Below are 19,062 nucleotides of genomic sequence, written 5' to 3' on the forward strand. Positions count from 1 at the left end.
AGGATGTCCCAGAGGAGAGCCTCTACAATTCTGAGTGCTGGATACTGCATTGCATAAACACGTCACTTCAGCAATATACAACACACTGCCAGCCAACAGTACCCCCAACTCCCTGCTGCAGGCCCCTGATGGGAGAGAGGGAGGCCTGCCGTTACCAAGGAGAGGCGGCGATCAGGGCAAGTTTCAGACTTATCCGGCTCAAAATACAACACAGGGCACTCTTCACCAAGGGGGCGCTATTAGCTATGAATAGGAGCCCAAATGACAGCTGTTCAAGGGGATGCGCACAGCAAGTCAATCACTGCTACCCTCTGGGAGTGTCCACCACGACTGAGCTCCTTCTGGAGGGGCAAGCGTAGGATGCCCGAGGCCCTGGAAATTGCACTGGAGCTCACTCTTGTAGGAAAAGTAAGTGCACGCACCGAATAATAACTTCCACGGAGGTAACTTTCTGTCGTTATGCAGTTTACTCCACAAACAGCAATACACCAGGTACAGTTACAATCCAGTCAATGAATCCGAACGATAATCATTCATTTTATCACCTCCCTGCATTCTATCCCACGCTCCCGTTTCCTCGAACAAAACCTTCAACCGATAATGCCTCGTTACCGTTGCATAACCGCATCATTTAATTCTGACAGTTTGCTAAACATGCATCATATAATACAATACAAACACGAGCGCAGCATTATCCTAACGCTGCGCTCTTACGTTACCAAAGACACTTGCATTATTTACACTAGGCAAAAAGGTAACATTATACAAATGTCACGCTCGTGCATACACAATAATATGCAACAACTTCTAAACTGATCATGTTTGGAAACTGGGGGAAACAAAATGGACAAATGCACGCTTCTGTTTTGCAATGTAGCTCTACAGGCGGCCCAGTGTGATGTGATACAGAAATTGAACAGCTATGCGTCCCGCGGGTAAATAAGTGGGTAACCACCATGGACTGGAAACATGCAGGAAGGTAGAGGTACAGCAGGGAGTGGAACAGCAGAGGCAGGGACTAGAAATAATTAAATCATGGGCAGCTCTCTCACCAGGTGTTGAGTCTGACGTTGTCTCAGTCTCTGCTGGGCAACTTACTTCTGGAATGCTCCTTGAGACCTGGACCTGGCCTCACCACCGGTCACGCGCACTTTTTAATGCACATGATCACCACCGGCCGCCCCACCCTAAGGTGGATGAACTGAAGAGACCGCACGCAGCCTCAGCCACGCAGACATCTGCGGCTGCGCACGAGCGCCCCCCACCCCATCATAGTGCTCCAATATACAAATGCATGCCACCATTATTTATTCTGATAATTCAATGACTCCGAGAGTCAGACATTGATAGAGTTGTGCCTGCTTTTTTTTCCCGCACGGAGCGCTGGAATGATCGTGTAAACTTCCTCTGATTTACTGATTTCTTTTTCTAACATAACACCCCCGGCCGGACCGAAAACCGACCCCAGCACCAAAACCGGCCCCTGCAAAAGAAACGGCCCCCACCCCATCCAGCCTACCGGGGGATTGTCCGTCCGGCGCTAGCGGAGGGAGGGGGGGGAGCGGGACGAAGGAGAGCTGCGGGCGGAGGGAGGGGGAAGGGGGGAGCAGGACGAAGGAAAGCTGCGGGCGGAGGGAGTGGGGTGGGAGCGGGACGAAGGAGAGCTGCGGGCGGAGGGAGGGGTGGAGCGGGACGAAGGAGAGAATGTAAGCAAAAAAAACAATATGGCTTACCTGCCGGTCCTTGCATCAGGGCGAAAGCGAGACGATCCTCATGGGAAGACAAAAAAAAATAATTGTGGACGGAAGGTTCAAAATGTTTCGGATTGGGGACGTGTTCGGTGTTCTCAGAATGGGCGTGGCCTAAAAGTGGAAAGACGAACACCGAACACACCTCCAAATCCGAAAAGGACGGAGCCTATTCGGAGGGACAGCTCTCTCTTCCAATGGCTGGCCTCTGTTTAGGAAGCCAGCCAATGGGAGAGAGGCAAAAACAGAGGCGGGACAAATCGTCCACTCTGAGAATCATTAAATCTCGGTACTTCCGGTTCTGCTTTCGGCAGACCAGATATTACCTCGACCTAAAAACAAATGTTCTGTGGAGCACATATTGTCACACGAGACAAGAAATGTAATCGAGGGGCTGTGAAGAGAAAGACGCTGCTTTGAAAAAAGCAAAGCCGTGCTTGAGATACTGTCCCAGTATCCATTTAAGGGCCTGCTGCTCCCTGGAATTCTAGATCCCCAATCTAAATTATTCTTTAATGCCTTGCTTTGTATCTTGTGCATTTTTATTAAACAAAAAATAAATTGTTGTGTTTACAAGTTCCCGTGCCTCTTCTCCCTTTCACATTATGAATTACTTTCTTTGTGTTTCTTTTGGGGTATATAGGTTGCATTGTAAAATGTGACTTTCATGCAATTTAGATTTATAGCTGTGATTTTTCTCTGGGTATTTGGGCAAAGCAGGTGTTGTTTTTTAGGTTTGGCATTAACCAAGACCTTTTGATTTGACTAATATTATATGTATAATATACTTACTTAAGGGGCTTTCAGCCACCTCATCTTATCCATTGGCCTGTTGTTGTGTCATTCACATTTTGCTTCCCCCAACTATAGCATCCAGCATGGGGTAGAGGGTTAACATACTTCAGCGACTGGCTAACTTCATTTTGAGTAACTGCATTTCACTCTTTCACAATGAGCACATCCGCCCACAATGTAGTTCCCTTCAGTGCCAGTATTTTCATGGTATAGCTTGACTGCACAGCTGTTGCCAGACAATTATGTGAGCATCATTAGAGAGGGGCTTTAGCACCCTGGTGAAATGCTCGGAACCAGGAGTTCATGTTTTGATTGGGTTGGAGTTGTGTACTTCCACATAAAAAAGTGCTTGCCCTAGATGCAGCAGTGATCTTTCTGATTATGTTTCCAGCTGCCTGAGCTTAAACTTTCAGGTGTACCCAGATGACATTGGAATACTATTAAAGTGTCTTTGATAACTAGTTTTATGTGTTTTTCTCTGGCAGGGCAATCAGGACCATACATGGATTTTTAGGTATGGTTTGACAGTGCAACTGTCAGCTGCCCTTCTAACCTACAACAATTATTCTACAGTTCTTTCCTTCCACACAAATACATATCTGTTCCCATGCTATTCACTTGTCATGCTTAACATTACCATACAACGTTCCTTTAAAACCAGACATGTTGGCATTTCCAATGCTAGTTGTTTATACTTTATAATTACTTTAGCATTGCCTTTGTGCTTTGAGTGTGAGGTGAAAACAGGAGGTTGTCTACCAGATCAAAGCACCGGCCCCGATCCAGCTTTATCATTCCTTGTCTCCTGCCAATGCTGTTTTAAATTCCTTTTAAGTGTCCTTTGTTTATCCATTGCACAGCATAAGCGATTTCTATCCATTGGGAGCTGTTCTTAATTAGTTGATCCTCTTTTTACTATGCATACAGTACACAAACAAAACCTTCAGTATTATACATAAGAATTCATAAGCAGAACCATCTTCAGAAGACATTTATTCTTGATTCAATTTCACCAACGGTTCGTAAATAGACTTTGCACAGGAAATGAATTAACCTTTATTGTATTTAATTTGCAGTACTTGTAACACTTTTTTCCATTTCTTGCCTTATTTCACCTCCTCCCTTTTTTCTTTGTTTAATTTTTCCTTCATTCTTTTTTTCTGTCTTTCCTTCTTTCTTGTTTTATTTCTCTCTTGCCTACTTTCCTTCCTTTCATTGTTTTCCTTTTCCCCATTCTCCTTTTCTCTCTTACCCTATTTCCTTCCTTCCTTTCTTCCTTAACTCCTTTATTTCTTCCTTCCTTCTTGCTTTCTTTCCATCTTTCTTGCTTTCCTTCCGTCTTTAATTCCTTCTCGTTCTGTTTCCTCCTTTCTTTACTACTTTCTTTCTTACTTTCTTTTTTCTTTATTGTCATTTTTCTTTCTTTTTCCTTTTTTCTTTGCTTCCTTGTTTCTTTCCAGGTGTCTTGCCTTTATTCCCTACATTCTTTCTTTCTTTCTTTCTTTTTCCGTCTTTCCTTCTTTTTTCCTTATTTCTCTTATTTATTTATTTTATTTTATTTTGAAAGTTTTATAGAGCACGAACAAGATCCCCGCGGATATTAGAGTGCCTTATACACATAGGGGTTATACAGACAACAAGAATCATTTAATATAACATTTTGTGCAAAGATGAGCAAAACGGTGTAAGCCAATGAGTAGCCATAGAGTCAATGCAAAGGCAACAGAAGTGCCTAGGTGGTCTGGCTGACCATTGTCATATAAGGAATAATAATGAATCTCGAGATTTCCTTAGCCTATATTTATGTGAATTTTGCCAAGAGAATCGATTTTACTTCTTTTTTGAAAGATGCCGTGGATGAGATAAGTCTGGTTTCTGGAGGGAGAGCATTCCAGATCCTGGGCGCCATCCCTGAGAAGGACCGTTTATGAGTTTATTTCTTGTTGAATCTTTGTGGTTTCAGTAGTAGATTTTCTGTGCTTCTTGTGGTTCTAGAGCCACCCGAGATTGTCAATTTCTGAGCGAGGTAACTGGGGGAGTTGTGATGTATGACCTTATGCATCATGCACGCGATTTTCAGGTGTATTCTAGCTTCGTATGGCAGCCAATTCAGGGATTTCAAGTCTGGAGAGATGTGTGACCGTCTTTTAGAGCCAGTGATGAGTCTAGCTGTAGCATTAAAAGAGGCTCTTAGGGGTGGGGTTGTCGATTGGGGGAAGCCTCAGAGGGCGAAACTTCCATAATCTAATCGAGGGATAACTAGAGCTTGGACTGCGGTCCTGAAGTCATTGGCTGGCAGGAAGGGTTTCAGATTCCTCAATTTATTGATCTGGAAATTTGCTCCCTTAGTTGCATTACTGATATGATGCTCCATATTGAGATTGCAGTCGAGGGTTATGCGTAATGATTTCGCTGAGTCCACAATGGTTGGTTGAACGTTGAATGCAGTGAGATGTTTAAGCCAATCCTGTGTGATGGGGACTTTGGCAGATGGTGCTATTAGGAGGAATTCAATTTTTAGAGCGTTCAGTTTGAAATTATTCTCTGCCAGCCATGCCTGTGTGTTCCTAAGCGTTGTGTTGAGTAGCTTGATGTCTTCAGGGTGTGTATTTTAAGGTAGAGTTGGGTATTGTCTGCGTACATGTGAAATTGCACGTTAGATGCTTGCAGCAGTGCGGTGAGTGGTTACATCACTAAATTGAACAATGGCGGGGATGGGGAGAATCCTGGTGGGACACCTAATGTTACTGGAACGGGTGTGGACAGGGTATTGTTAATCTTGAATTTTTGCGTCCGGTTATGAAGAAAGGAGGTAAACCACTTGAGCACTGTCCCTGATAGACCCATTCTGTGATTCAACAGATCTAGTAGGTTCTCGTGTTTGACCGTATCAAAGGCTGAGAAGAGGTCGGGTAGGATGAGGAGGCAAATACCGTTCTGATCAAGTTTTTGAAGCGTGTCATCAATTATATGTGTCATAGCTGATTCCATGCTGTGGCCTGCTCGGAAGCCTGATTGGTGTGAGTTGAGGAGGTCAAAGTGCTCGATGTGTTTTGTCATTTGGAGGTGTACACATTTTTCTAACAGTTTGGCCAAGGTAGGGAAATTGGAAATAGAGCGATAGTTGTTTAGGTCGGTGGGGTCAGCTGTGGGTTTCTTTAGGATGGGCGATACTTGTCCCACTTTAAGGGAGTCCGGGCTGCATCCTTGTTGAAGTGAACTATTAATAATTTTGGTCCAGAGAGGGAAAAGCAATGGGGTAAAGTCCTTTACAGCGTTTGCGGGGAGAGGGTCAGTGAGGTGATTGGAGGGCTTCAGAGTACTGAGAATCTTGCCTATAGTTTCTTCCGTGTAAGTATCGAAGGACGACCATGAAGCCTTGATTTTTAAATCAAGGGATTTTTCAATGTGGGGACTAGAGTGTAAGCTTAGGTCAATGAGGAGATCTTTCCTGATGTTATCCGTCTTTAGATTAAAGAAGATAGAGAATTCTTCACAGGTCGGTTGTTTACTAGTTGTATTTTGTAATCATTGAGGTTCATCCTTGGATTGAGTTTTGATTAACTCAAACTGTTTTTTGGCCGGTTTCTTGCTTTGTCTAGCTGGTGGCTAAAGAAGTCTGCTTTTGAGTCCTTGATCTTTCTAAAGTATGTGTTTCTTTTTTTCCTTAGCGTTTTGAGGTGCATAGCAGATGGGACTGATCTCCAATTGAGTTACGCCATTCTCAAAGATCATCTATGTTTGTTAGGTAGCCCGTCATACTATGGTTTTGAGTTTTTAGAGGAAACTCTCTTTAATTGAAGGGGAGCAACCTCATTGATTATCGAGGTCATAGATTGGAGGTAGTGGTTGGTGAGAACCTGTACGTCGGAGGCGCCGGCAAGGGGTAGAAGAAGATTGTAACTGGGAGATGGTAATGAGTTGGGATTGAGTTTCTTCAGGTCTCTTTTCCAAATCTTTGGTTTGGTGGATTGAGCCGGGTTACGTTTCACAGATTCATTGATGAAGAAGGTGTTAATATGGTGGTCTGACCAATCACAGGGTTGGATCAATTCAAGTTGAATGGATTCGCCTTTGGAGATGATTAGATCCAAAATAGAGCCTTTGTTGTGTGTAGGGCTGTTGGAGATTTGGGTGAGGTCTAGAGCGCCGAGGACTATTGACCACAGAGTCGTTGTGATCGTTCCAGTGGAGGTTGAAGTCACCAAGGAATTTTTGTGTGTTTTGTCATCCAGAATTTGTTGTGACCATGTCCATGAGGTATTCCGTGAAGGTGATGTTGTCCCCAGGTGGATGGTAGATAATATGTAAAGAGCATACTGGATTGCCGTTGCTGTTGATGTTGATGTCGAGGCAGATTGTTCAAAGGAGGGGAATACAGGGGATATGGCTCTATTTACGGAGAGGTTGCTCCGGTGTATACATGCGATTCCACCCCATGTCTTGCCACTCCTGTCCAATCTGATTATGTGTGTAATTAGAGGGTACTAGAATGTCCATGAGTGGCGATGAGGATTCTGTTAACCAGGTTTCGGTGAGTATTGTCAGGTCCAGGTCGTGCGCGATGATGAGGTCGGCTATGTCTGTTGCATGTCTAGAGGCCGATCTACAGTTCAGGAGTGGGCATTTAAGCCAGGGAGTGATGAGGGAAGAGGAGGGATCCCGAGTGAGTGTGACTTTTCTAAGATTATTGTTGATGATACCTCTATTGTTGTGTGTGGAGGATTTGTGAGGGTTGGGGTGGATAGTGGGGATGGGCAGGTGTGTGGGGGCTATGTGGATCATGAGAGCGGGTTCGTAAGAGTGTAGAAGGGAGCGTATGTCGTACTCCAAAAGTGGATTGATGCTTCCCAGTGGGCGGGTGGCAGAATTACGGGAGGGAATTCAAGACCAGTAGGGAAGATTATGTTTGGGGGAGAGTGGAGGGTGGGTAGGGGGCTTGCTTGGTATAAAGGTTCTGGAGTGTCTGGAGCGCCTTGGTTGATTCGAAATCAACTCTTTAAAAGTATGAGTTCCTCTTTGATTTGGAGAAGTGTGGACATAATCTCATCCAGAGTGGTGTTTGGAATCGTTATGATAGGGGTAGGTGTCTGTGGTATGAGTTGAGGTGTCTTGGCCCGATTCGATGTGTAATCTGCTGCAGGTGTGGGAAGAATAGGAGGGGGTGTTGCGTATGGGGTTGGGAGAGTCGTTGGTATGGATGTATGGGTAGTCTGAGGGGTTGGTGGTGGCTGAGGGGTTATGGTAGGTGTGGCCGGGAGTGGAGTGTGCTCTGGTGTATGATTTGGGGGAAACATAGAAGAGAGTGTTGCATGTTTGATTAGGAGAGTTGTTGCTGGAGCTATCTGAGTAGTAGGTGCAGTTGGTAGGTGAGGGGGTGTGGGAGGTGTGTTAGGGGGTGAATATGTTCTGAGGGTGGATTAGAGGGGGTGTGATGCTCATTAAATGGTTGTGGTGGGGAGTCCTTTTATAAGCCACCAGGTGATCACAGGGGTGTTGGCTGGTATGGGGGGGTTCAATGTTAGAGGTGCACAGGTGGAATAGGGATGATGGGGGGAGAGAATTAAGGTGGGGGAACTGTTAGAAGGGGAGCGACATCTGAACGAAACAGATGGGGGAACAGCTTCTATTGTAGGTGCGTGAGTTGTTTCAGTACTGGGATAGGGGTAGAACGTGTCGTTATGAGGCAGGGCGGAGGTAGGGGGAGGGGCTAGAGGTGGGGGGCTATGGTCGTTCCAGGGGAGCTTTCCGATTGAGTAGGGGGTGTGTTTGTTGTCACAGTCGTGCAAGTTAGAAGTCTGAGAGGGTTAGGTGAAGTGAGTGATGTGCGTTGGTGGAAGGGGTAGAAAAGTTGGGGATGGGGAAAGGATCTGAAATCCACGATGGCTGGGGAATTGGGGGGGAAGGTGACATAAGGGGTTGGAGCTGTGGTATCTTGGGTACTAGGTGTGGGGTGGATTGGGTAGTAGTAAGTGGATTAGACACATGCTCTTTAATAACGGGAAAGATGTTATCTAGTAGATTTAGACTGCGGTCCGTGGACAGAATGAGAATAGTTCCATTATTGTAAATGGTGATGGTTGCTGTCGCTTGGAAGAGTTGTGATGGTGCAATGGAAATCACTAGACCATGAGCCAATTTCCTAGTGGAAGAAATTGAGAGTAAGTTTAGGAATGCTTTCCTCCATTGGGTTCTATGTTTGTTGTGGAAAATTATGTCAGTGGTCGTGATCCCGTTGTGTAGTGAAATATAAGGATCAGCAAAGGGAGTTTCTGGGTGAGATCTAAAAAATTATGTTTGAAGCGTTTGGCAGATTTTTTAGAGAGTTTGGGGGATAAATGATATTGTATGTGTGAGTGCCTGTGAGTTCCATGTTGTGATTTGAGGTGTAGGTGAGGGGAGTAGGGTGTGAGAGTGTGTGCTATAGTGTGCTGTAGAATAGGCTAGAGTGTCATAGCTGGCTGGGGTCAGGGTTAAGTCAGGACTAATGTATTATGGTTGTGAAAGTGGTTGAGGCAGTCTAAGATGGCCGACTTTTTAGTCAAGAGCTTACTAGAGGGTTATGCAGTCCTTTGTTTGTGTCCATAGCAGGACAGATAGGGAGAAGTGGCAGAGCAGAATAGTCCTGTTTCACTGCATATCCCACTGTGGTCCTATTTCAGTTGTAGTCCTGTTTCAGTTGCAGTGAAAATGAAAATAGGCCCATGAAGAAGAGTTGTAAAGGCCCCCTTGGAGGTAAACAGTGGGTGGGTGAAGGGGCCACTTGCCCTAATTTTAAAGGAAAGACAGCCATTTTGGAACAGATACCCATTCAGTAATTTTGGGGCAAGCTATACACCAAAAGCCACTGACCTGCACCAGCAGATATAGAGCTTTGTCACGAAGAGAGAGTCAAATGAGCAAAGAAAAAAGTTACCTTGGTAGCGTTGTGGCTGTAGTAGTATCCAGAGAGGATTAATATACTTGGTATTGCTGATCGCTCTGTAATCCATAGGTTTAAGTACACAGTCGTAGCTGCCACTACACAGGCAGGTTTGGCCTCTCTAAGGATCTGATGTTAGATCCTAAAGTAAAACGTGCAATCGTTGTTGCAGTGTTATTCAGGCGGGGGGGCTCCACTTCGAGCTCACCCAAAGGTCCAGCAAGTCAGGCTCCATACTCGAGGCGATCGGCAGGCGCCATGTCCCCGCTACCATCAGGGGTCCCGCTCAGACGTATAGCGCTCTCCAACAGACAACCGCCGCTGTGGGACAAGAGGGTAGAGAGGGCAGGCGCATTGTGAGTACATCAGGCAGGGGGTCGAGGAGCTTGAGGAAAACGGGGAAACTGAGGAGTCCCCGGAGGCTCCCCCACAGCGCCGTGGGAGCTACATCTACCAGCGGTCCCGATGCTGTATTGCTCCTGATGGTCATGGAGCCCTCCATGTATGGTCCTACAGCCCTGCTCTAAGGGCTGTCACTGCGGAGGCCTCCATTTTTGTTCTTTCTTACCTTCTTTCTTTCCTTTCTTTCCTTCTTTCTTTCATCTTCCTTCTTTCTTTTAATCTTTTCTTCTTTATTACCTTCTTTCTTTCCATCTTTCCTTCCTTCTTGTCTTCTTTCTTTAATCTTTCCATCGTTCTTTCTTTCCTGCTATACTTCTCGGTTTCATTCTTTCTTTCCTTCATTTTTTCTGTCTTGCCTTACTTCTTTCCATCTTTATATTTATTCTTTCATTCTTTCGTGCTTCCCTTCTTTCTTTCTTTAATTCTTTTTTATTTTTCCCTTCTTTCTGTCCTTTTATAGTTCTTTCCTTCTTCTTGATTTTTTCATGCTTACTTTTTACTTTTTCTTCTTTCCTTTCACTTTCCCTTCTTTTTCTTTCTTTTATTTTCTTCTTTGTTTCCTTCTTTCTGTCCTTTCTTTCTTTCCTTCTTTCCTTTCTTTGTTCTTTCTGTCTTTCATTTCTTTTTTTCTCTCCTTGTTTCTTTTATTCCTGCTATCTTTCCTTCTTTCTTTTCCTTGCTTTCTTTCCTTTCTATTTCTTTCTTTCTTTCTTGCTAGCTTTCTTTCCTTGGTTCTTTCTCTCTTTCTTTCTTACTTTCTTTCCACTCCTTTCCGTCCTTCATTTCTTCCCTTTTTATTTCATTCCTACCTTCATGCCTTTCTTTTTTCTTTCTTTCATTGCCTTCTTTCCTCCTTTCTTGTTATGTTTCCTTCTTTGCTACTTTCTCTCTTTACTTTCTTTTTTTTGTTTAAATTTTTTCTTCTTCCTTTTTTCTTTCCTTCCTTGTTTCTTTCCAGCTGTCTCGCCTTTGTTCCATGCATCTTACATTATTTCTTTCTTTTTTCCGTCTTTCCTTCTTTTTTTCCTTATTTCTTTTCCTTGCTAACCTACATTTCTTGTTCTTTCTTACCTTCTTTCTTTCATCTTCCTTCTTTCTTTTCATTGTTCCTTCTTTACTTACTTCTTTCTTTCTATCTTATCTTCCTTCTTGTCTTCTTTCTTTCATCTTTCTTTCTTTCCTTCTATATTTCTCGGTTTCATTCTTTCTCTCTTTTTTTCTGTCTGGCCATCTTTCTATTTATTCTTTCATTCTTTCTTGCTTCCCTTCTTTCTTTCATTCTTTTTTGTTTTTTCACTTCTTTCTGTCCTTTTATATTTCTTTCTTCTGCTTGCTTTTCTTTCTTGCTTTGTTTCCTTTCTTTTTCCTTTCTTTCTTCTTTTCTTTCACTCTCCTTTTCTTTCTTTTCTTCCCTTCTTGGTTTCCTTCTTTCCGTCCTTTCGTTTTTCCTTTTTTCTTTCTTTCGTTCTTTCCTTTCTTTGTTCTTTCTTTCATTTCTTTTTTACTTTCCTTATTTCTTTCATTCTTGCTATAATTTCTTCTTTATTTCTTTGCTTTCTTTCTTTTCTATTTCTTTCTTTCTTGCTTTCTTTCCTTATTTCTGTCTTTCTTTCTCTCTTTCTATTCCGTTCCTTCCTTCCTTTTTTCCTTTTTTCTTCTAATCCTCCCTTCTTGCCTTTCTTTTTCCTTTCTTTCCTTGCCTTCTTTCTTTCTTTTCTTTATTTTTCTTTCTTTCCTTCTTTCCTTTCTTTTTCATTCTTTCATTTTCTTCCTTCTTTCTGTCTTTCTTTCTTCTTTCCTTTCATTTTTCTTTCTCTCTTTCATTCCCTTCTTTCATTCTTTCCATCTTTGGTACTCTTTTGCTTTCCTTCCTTCTTTCCTGCTGTCTTTCTTTCTTTATTGCTTTCCTTATTTCCTCCAGTCTTTCGTTCCTTCTTTCTCAAAGGCAAGAGGCTGTCTGCCAATGACAGAACAATTGGTCTTTTAGGTCTATGTTAGCCAAGACTTTTTGATTGTACAAACATTTTGCGTATAACATCATTACTTAGAGGGATTTCAGCTACACTTCATCCATGTGTCTGTGGTTGTGTCATTCACATGTTTCACCAACCCACTCAAGAATGTTTCAAGGGTCAATGTATTAGCCAACTTCAGCCATTGGCTGACTTGCAGCCCTTTCACAATGTGCAAATTCACACACTATTAGGATGGCGGGCAGACTTCCGTCCACACTCCACCCTAGCGGTACTGGGACCAGCCGCCAGTGGTGCAGTGGTCCTGCACGGCAATCTGGATGTCACCACCACGGTGGCATACCCCATCCACAATATTTTGGCAGGCAGTGCTCAAAGCACCGCCTGCCACAATGCCATGGATGCACCTTGTGAATTTGCATGTACAACGTGGCAGGCACAGTGTGGTGCCAGCCACTTCGTGCATGCAAAGTCAGGGGGTACCATAGGTACCCCCATGTGCACTCCCCACACCCTCCAACACCCTGAGGGTCCGCAACGGTACCCCACATTCATGCACCGCACGCCTTTCCATGGCGGCATTGCCGCCATAGAAAGGCACTACTCCGCCTGTATGGTAATATGGATAGCGATGTCTTCCAGACACCGCCACCATATCCAGCCTCTTTCCGTCCGGTCGACTTGTCGACCAGCGGAAAACCGGCGGACGGTCTTTCCGTCCACCGGGGTCCCCCTCACCATAGTAATATGGCGGGGGAAATGGGATGCGGGAGGAGGTAAATGGCGGGTGGATCACCACTGCCATGTGGGCGGTGGTGATCCGCCTGACATACTGATAGACCCCTAAGTAGTTTCCTTCAGTGTTAGGTAGAAGTATGGAATGTGTACCTTTTTAAGACCCAAAAAAATGTTTTGCCTTTACTCAAGGTTTTTTAGATTGGGAAGAACCCTGCAACTTCCGAAACAATAATGTTTTGTACAAGAGCGGCCCATGCAGGTAAGAGCGGTAGGGCAGGGTGGGGGGGATAGACAAATGATGATGAGGGAAATTAAAAGCGATGTGGTGAGCGCAAGGTGAGTGTTTTTCTTTTTTTTATTTAATATTCCCTCATCCTCATCTGTCTACTGCCCCTTCACCCTGTCCACCGCACTTACCTGCACGTACCTGTAAAACCATGAGAAAACAAGAACTGCCCAAAGGCTAATGGACAACGCCAGGCCCATTGGCTTTGCCAATTCTCCTTCTGGTATTGTTTGGGTGCTCATTTGTAGTCTTTGCTTTCTTTGATGGCTGTGGCAAATGTGTCATTCATCACTATAAGTAACTTCTTTTGACTTGGAAAAAAACTATAATTGGCTACATGTCTGGCTGGATGAAATTAGAATCGCAATTTGCTCAATTAGACCCATAATGCTTTGTAATTTCGCCTTGACTAAATATTTCTGTTGCAGCCTGTTTTCTGTCATTCCACAATTGCACAGCAATCATGCTTGCACTCATTCTGGCTTGTTACTTATAAATACATTGTGATGATTTTGGTGGTTGGAGTGTATTTTGCTCGGAAGCGTCCCAGATAGTGCGCAATGACATCAGATTTAACCCCTTACTCATACCTACTCTGTGCACTGTGTCTCCAAAAGTGTTTGTGGCAGTAAAGAGTGGGAGCGAGTATGGACATAGGGAACATTTAGCTCTAAGGTCTGATGTACAACCCTCCAATTTGCTTAATAACGGTGTTTGCAACCACAAAATCGTGTTTTTGCAATGGCCTAAACTCCTTTGAGGGTGAAGAAAGTATTTCTTATTCACAAACGAGGTTCTGCAACTCTTTCTGACCTGCAATTAGGAGGGGATGAGAACCAGGAATCCACCTCTATTTGCAACTCACATTGATGTACCAACAGTTTGTGGCCACAATCAGTGGTAGCAGGTGATGCAGCAACCAGTGGCGGCTGGCATGGACGGAGGGTGGTAGGTGGGTGGCAGAAAAATAAAAGTGAATAAAGTAAGTAAACAAATAGCTACACTTACCTTCCTCTTCGCTCCGTTCTTCTCTCAGCAGGTAGGCTCCAACACAGGACCCAGGAAACTAAACTAACCAATCCTGGCACTGCTCTCATGCAGCAAGAAAGCAGCACCAGGATTGGAGAGAGCAGACTCCATTGGCTCTCCCTAGAACACTGGAACCCTATGCTTTCTCTAACCCAGCTGTCTAAGGCAGCAGGGTTAGAGAGGTTTAAAATGCACGTCTGGCTGGCCATCTCAATACGGCCGGCCAAAGAGACATGCACACTTTAAACTTAAAAGAGCCTTGCCCATCACCGCTTTCTGCTGCTGCCTAACCGACAGCTGCAGAAAGCCCCGCTCCCTGACATGACGCTCCGCTCTGGACGAGGTTTATGAATAAAATTGTACTAAAGTAACTTTATTACCATTTTATTTTTCAGCTCTGGGGGAGATTTGTTTAGTGGGGCGATGCTTCTCCGCCTTAACAAGAGCCGCCACTGGCAGCAACCCCAGATGACCTGGAGAGATTTTAGCAAGAATAAGAGCAATAAAAAAGGCTCCGAACTCTGTTTCTCATGCATCCTTCGGTGGTGGCAGACAAAGGTTAGGCACCTTTATTGTCAGACACTGCCTATTCCAAATGACTTCTTGTTCTTTTTTTTCATTCACATCAATATTTAGATGTGTCTGGGTAAAGATTTTAAAAAATGAACTTGCCATGATATGTTGAAAATAAAGTGTACATGACAACAGTGTCTTAAACTCTTCAGGAGCAACCCCATTTGCCGTCACTGTGTGAAATATTTCAAATATTTTTAAGTGGATTAACCACACTGGCAGAACAAATAAGACACCTTTGCTCTTCATGCTGGAGTGTGAGGGGAAAAATATTTTGAATAGATTAACTTTACTTCATTTGATGCACGCCAACCGAAACAGCCCTCATACATTTTTGACATTTTTTTTAAATATCCACCTTTTTCTAGTAGAAGTGACACAATTGCAGGCCTACAAACCAGTGTGTTTAGTGACATAATATACCGCCCTAATGCTATGTATTGCTTTTTAAGCTGCCTTACATCTATGAAGTTGATCACTTACTGTTCCTTAAATATGCTCCAGCCTGCATCATAAAGACATGAAGGCATTCAACTTAAATACCTTTCACTAGCACTCGTGGTTTATGAATAGTCTATTCCTGGTGCTCTCGCAAAGTACATTTTATAACATAATCTGTCAAAAAAAGGTCTCTTTATGGTCTTTAGACTTCTCGAGTCGGTGTCATTTACATAGGGTCTGAATGACAAAACTCTTTAAGTGTTAAAGTTATGATCTGCAGAATTTCATGAGCTGAGATGTTAGTTATGACTGGTTTGTGAAAAATCCCCAGTCATACTGGATATCAAGTGGGTTTCCAACATGTTAGGGAAGTGTTCTTGCAACAATGATGAATATGCACGATTTCATAATGGTGTGAGTATTGACAAATATATTAACTACCTTCTCCCCGCTAATCTGGACTTCTGAACACACACCTATAGGAATCACGGGAATGTGATGTAGTAAGTGTGGAAATATACAGCAGAATTACCCATCTTCACATGGGTTGTTGGGGAGGAAATCCATTCCATGGAAAACCCTTTCCTCTTACATGAAAAAGGGAACAAAAATCTATTTTAGAATTGTTGTGAATTTCTATCTCCTTTTTAATAAGATGTCCTACAAGTGTCGTAGGACATTTAAGAACATATCTCACTATTTTGGATGGTGATGTTCTTTGAAATATTTTTCATTCCCAAACTATGCCAAATTCCCACTTTGCAGTGGGGAATTGCGGTAACCTTTCCCATACTAACTACATCACATGGAGCTGTGCCATTCGGGTGGGAGTTAAAGGATGAGAAATTGTTGTGTAATGAGGCCATTTCCAATTCGAGTTCAGAAGATAATTTACTATTTAACGAACCAGCACAAGCCTCCTTCTAGCCTCTCTGCTTACATTGCTACTTTCCCCTCTCTGTCCCACCATTCTATAGCCCATTCAGAACTCAAAACTGTCCCACGGAGGGGAGCATACAACTAAGATAGACCATACCAAGACTATTCATCCCCTCCTCTTAATAAAAATTTTAAGAATTGAAGAAAAAAAAGGTGTTAAACTAATGATATTAGATTAATATAAATGCGAAGAATTTCCACTGGGAAACTTTGAAAACAACATATGTATAACATATTTAACATTTTTACATGAAGATAATATAACAGTTTTAAATCCTGTACGTAATGATTGAATGAATCACTTATATTGGTAATCCTTTAATTGTATTGGAGGACTTGTTATCCTTTTTTTCTCTATTTCCCTCCTCATTACTACAAATAAATGTGTGCATTTAACTGTCACCCAGGTTGCATTTACTGTGAACACCCATCATGCAACATCCTTCTATGCCATTCTTCATTGCTCTTTGTTTCTCCTCCTCTACTGCTGCTAAATCTTGTTTCAGAAGTGGATTGTGATGGCAGCTCATCCCACCCTCTAGGGATTTCATTCAGCCAATCATTTTTATTTTACCCACATGAAATTCATTTCATATGTGTGGTTCCTCGCACTTCACAACTCCATTCATGTGCCAGATTTACTTTACAGCATTTCTTAAAGTGAGAAAAACGTTCTTGAGATCATAAAAAGCAATGTTTTCCTTTGGAAACCATACCATTTTTTTTACTCTTACTCACTGGCCAACCCCCAAATTAACGTAGTGCATATTTCTTTCCTTATCAAAGTATTTCTTATTATTTACATTATCAATTCTAATTCTTTCTCTAGCTTCATCAATAGACCATAAACACTTATTTCCTTTAAATACCAGCCGGGATATCGTTTGGATTTGGGAAACCGTCCTATCATAACCTAAAATAGTGTTACCCAATCATTTTAAACACTCTAGCCCTATACGTCAACAATAATTTCTTTATTTGAACCTCCCAATCATCCACTTTACTTCTTACCACCAATCAAATGCCCCTTTGAAGACCCTGTTAAAAATGTGTGGTTTATGATGACTCTTTTGAAATAATCCTTAACCTTAAGTGATAAAAAATGCACTCTATTTTCACTCACCAACACTTCTTCTACACTTTCCTCTGGAATGTTTTCAACCATAAAATTCAATGCAATGTCAGTATCAATTATTTCTACCATGTGAAGGACTGGCCACCTAGAAAACAAATAAAGCATGATTAACGTACTTGTAGTTTTCCCCAACAGGACCCATTATATCTACAGCCACTTTCTACCACGCTTCCTCTGGTGCTTTTTCCACATTCATAGCAGGTCTAAAGGTTTTCATAGTTGTGCTAGCATTAAGAAATTTACTGCGAGGACGGGAGAAGCAAGATGGCGGCCGCTACTGCAGCCGTGTGAGGAGCTGCGGTGCTTTCCGCCCGTTGTCCGAGTCGACCTGGCTTAATCGGCGTTTGTTCTACTGTTACTCCAAGCATTTGGGATAAGCCGTAAGCCGTAAGGGTTACCTGGCCGTTGTACTGAATTTTGAGCTTTGGTGTTTCCGGAGAGGGAGACCGGCGTGTATTGGAGCTTCTTCGCTGCTGCCGTGAAGCTGCCGCCTGGCTGACGCGGCGGTCGTCTGCTCCCTATTGCTGCGGGCGAAGGTGGGACTGCGGCACTTCAGCTGTGCTTCCGTCGAGGTCGGCGTGGTATAGCGGTTGGAGTCTACTTGCTGCAGCGCGGAGACGCGATTCACGGCGTCTCTGCTGGAGAGGCGGGGGTGCCCGCAAGGACAAGACCGGGGAGTTGAGCTGAAAGCTCCTTGTGTCTATCGCCGCAACAGTGTAGCAGAATTCGAGAGTTCGCTGAACTTGCCGAGTACCACGCCCGGAGCTGCAGTCAATTCAAGCGGTGAGCTGCTACAACCAGTATTGAGCTTGATACATTGTGGCGTGACAACTTTCCAAGCTGCAGGTGGGGGCTGTAATACTCAATAAAAGCGCGTGGAGAGAAGACTCTGTGTGTGATTTAGTGCAACAATTGAAACTATAAGTTTCGTTTGAAAAGCTTACTGTGCTAAGTGACTGATAAAAAACTCTAAAGGGCTGAACAAGGCTACTAGCTGTTAATATCAACGTAGCTATTGAAGGCTCAGCTATGGCTCCCAAAGGCAGAGTAACAAAAAAAAATACCACTAATTTAGCTAACCCTGTAAATGCTACCCCAGGAGTTACAGAAAAAGCGACAACAGCAACAGTAACAGAGCCAGAAAATCGCAACTCTCAAGCAAATGGCACTACTAAAGAGCCCATTATACCGGAACTATTCAGAAAAAAAACTACAACTAACCTCACCAAAAATAGTACTAATGAGCTGACCTCTTCCAAGGCTCTACCAGGTGCTATTCCCAAAAATCCTGACACAATTCATTTAGCTAAATCTCCTGCTATCTTAGCAATGATATCAGATGAGGAAGGAGTTGGAGCAAGAGCGGGAGTGAGCGATGATGCATTATCCGAACTCTGCCATGCTGTAGAGGGAGTCAGAGTCTCGCCTAGGTTGAATGAACAGCACGATGCAGACTCTATTGAATCAGGGGGCCAATTTTTCTCTATGTCTGACGTGTCGATAACATCGGAAGGGGACCTTGTTGAAGAACTACTTAGCGAGGGCCATCTCCTTGAAAAGATTGGGCCGATGATTGTAACCAAGTTTCAGAAGAAGATATGCTTGGATCTGACTTTTTAACAAATGAAGGAGCCCCAAACACTGTTCGCAGGGTCATAGAGGCCAAAATAGGTGAAAATACAGGTGCTATAAGTCAACCGCAATGGGATGGGGCTGGTATGAATGTAGAAACTGATCCCGAATCTCCAGGGTTACTGGAGGAAGATGAAGAGGTTACACTGAAATCAATATATAAATTACAGACGTCAATATACAGAATGATTATGACTCACAGAGAAGAAACCAAAGCAGAGGGGCTTCGCACTCAAGGAGCTGTACGTAAGCTCCAGAATGTTTTTTAAAAAAAAAAAATTTGAAAACCTTTATTGTGCAATAAGAATGGTACAAATACGGGCCTACAACCGTCAGGCCGGCCACAATACTTTTATGCACAGAAGTAAACTATACGGTCCCCCAGCGCCAGCAGGCAATATAGCATCAATTAACAGCAGTTACACTGAGCAGAATCATGTCGCTAGGGA

The sequence above is a fragment of the Lissotriton vulgaris genome, chromosome 9 (genome assembly GCF_964263255.1).
Source record: "Lissotriton vulgaris chromosome 9, aLisVul1.2, whole genome shotgun sequence".
NCBI classification, from domain to species: domain Eukaryota; kingdom Metazoa; phylum Chordata; class Amphibia; order Caudata; family Salamandridae; genus Lissotriton; species Lissotriton vulgaris.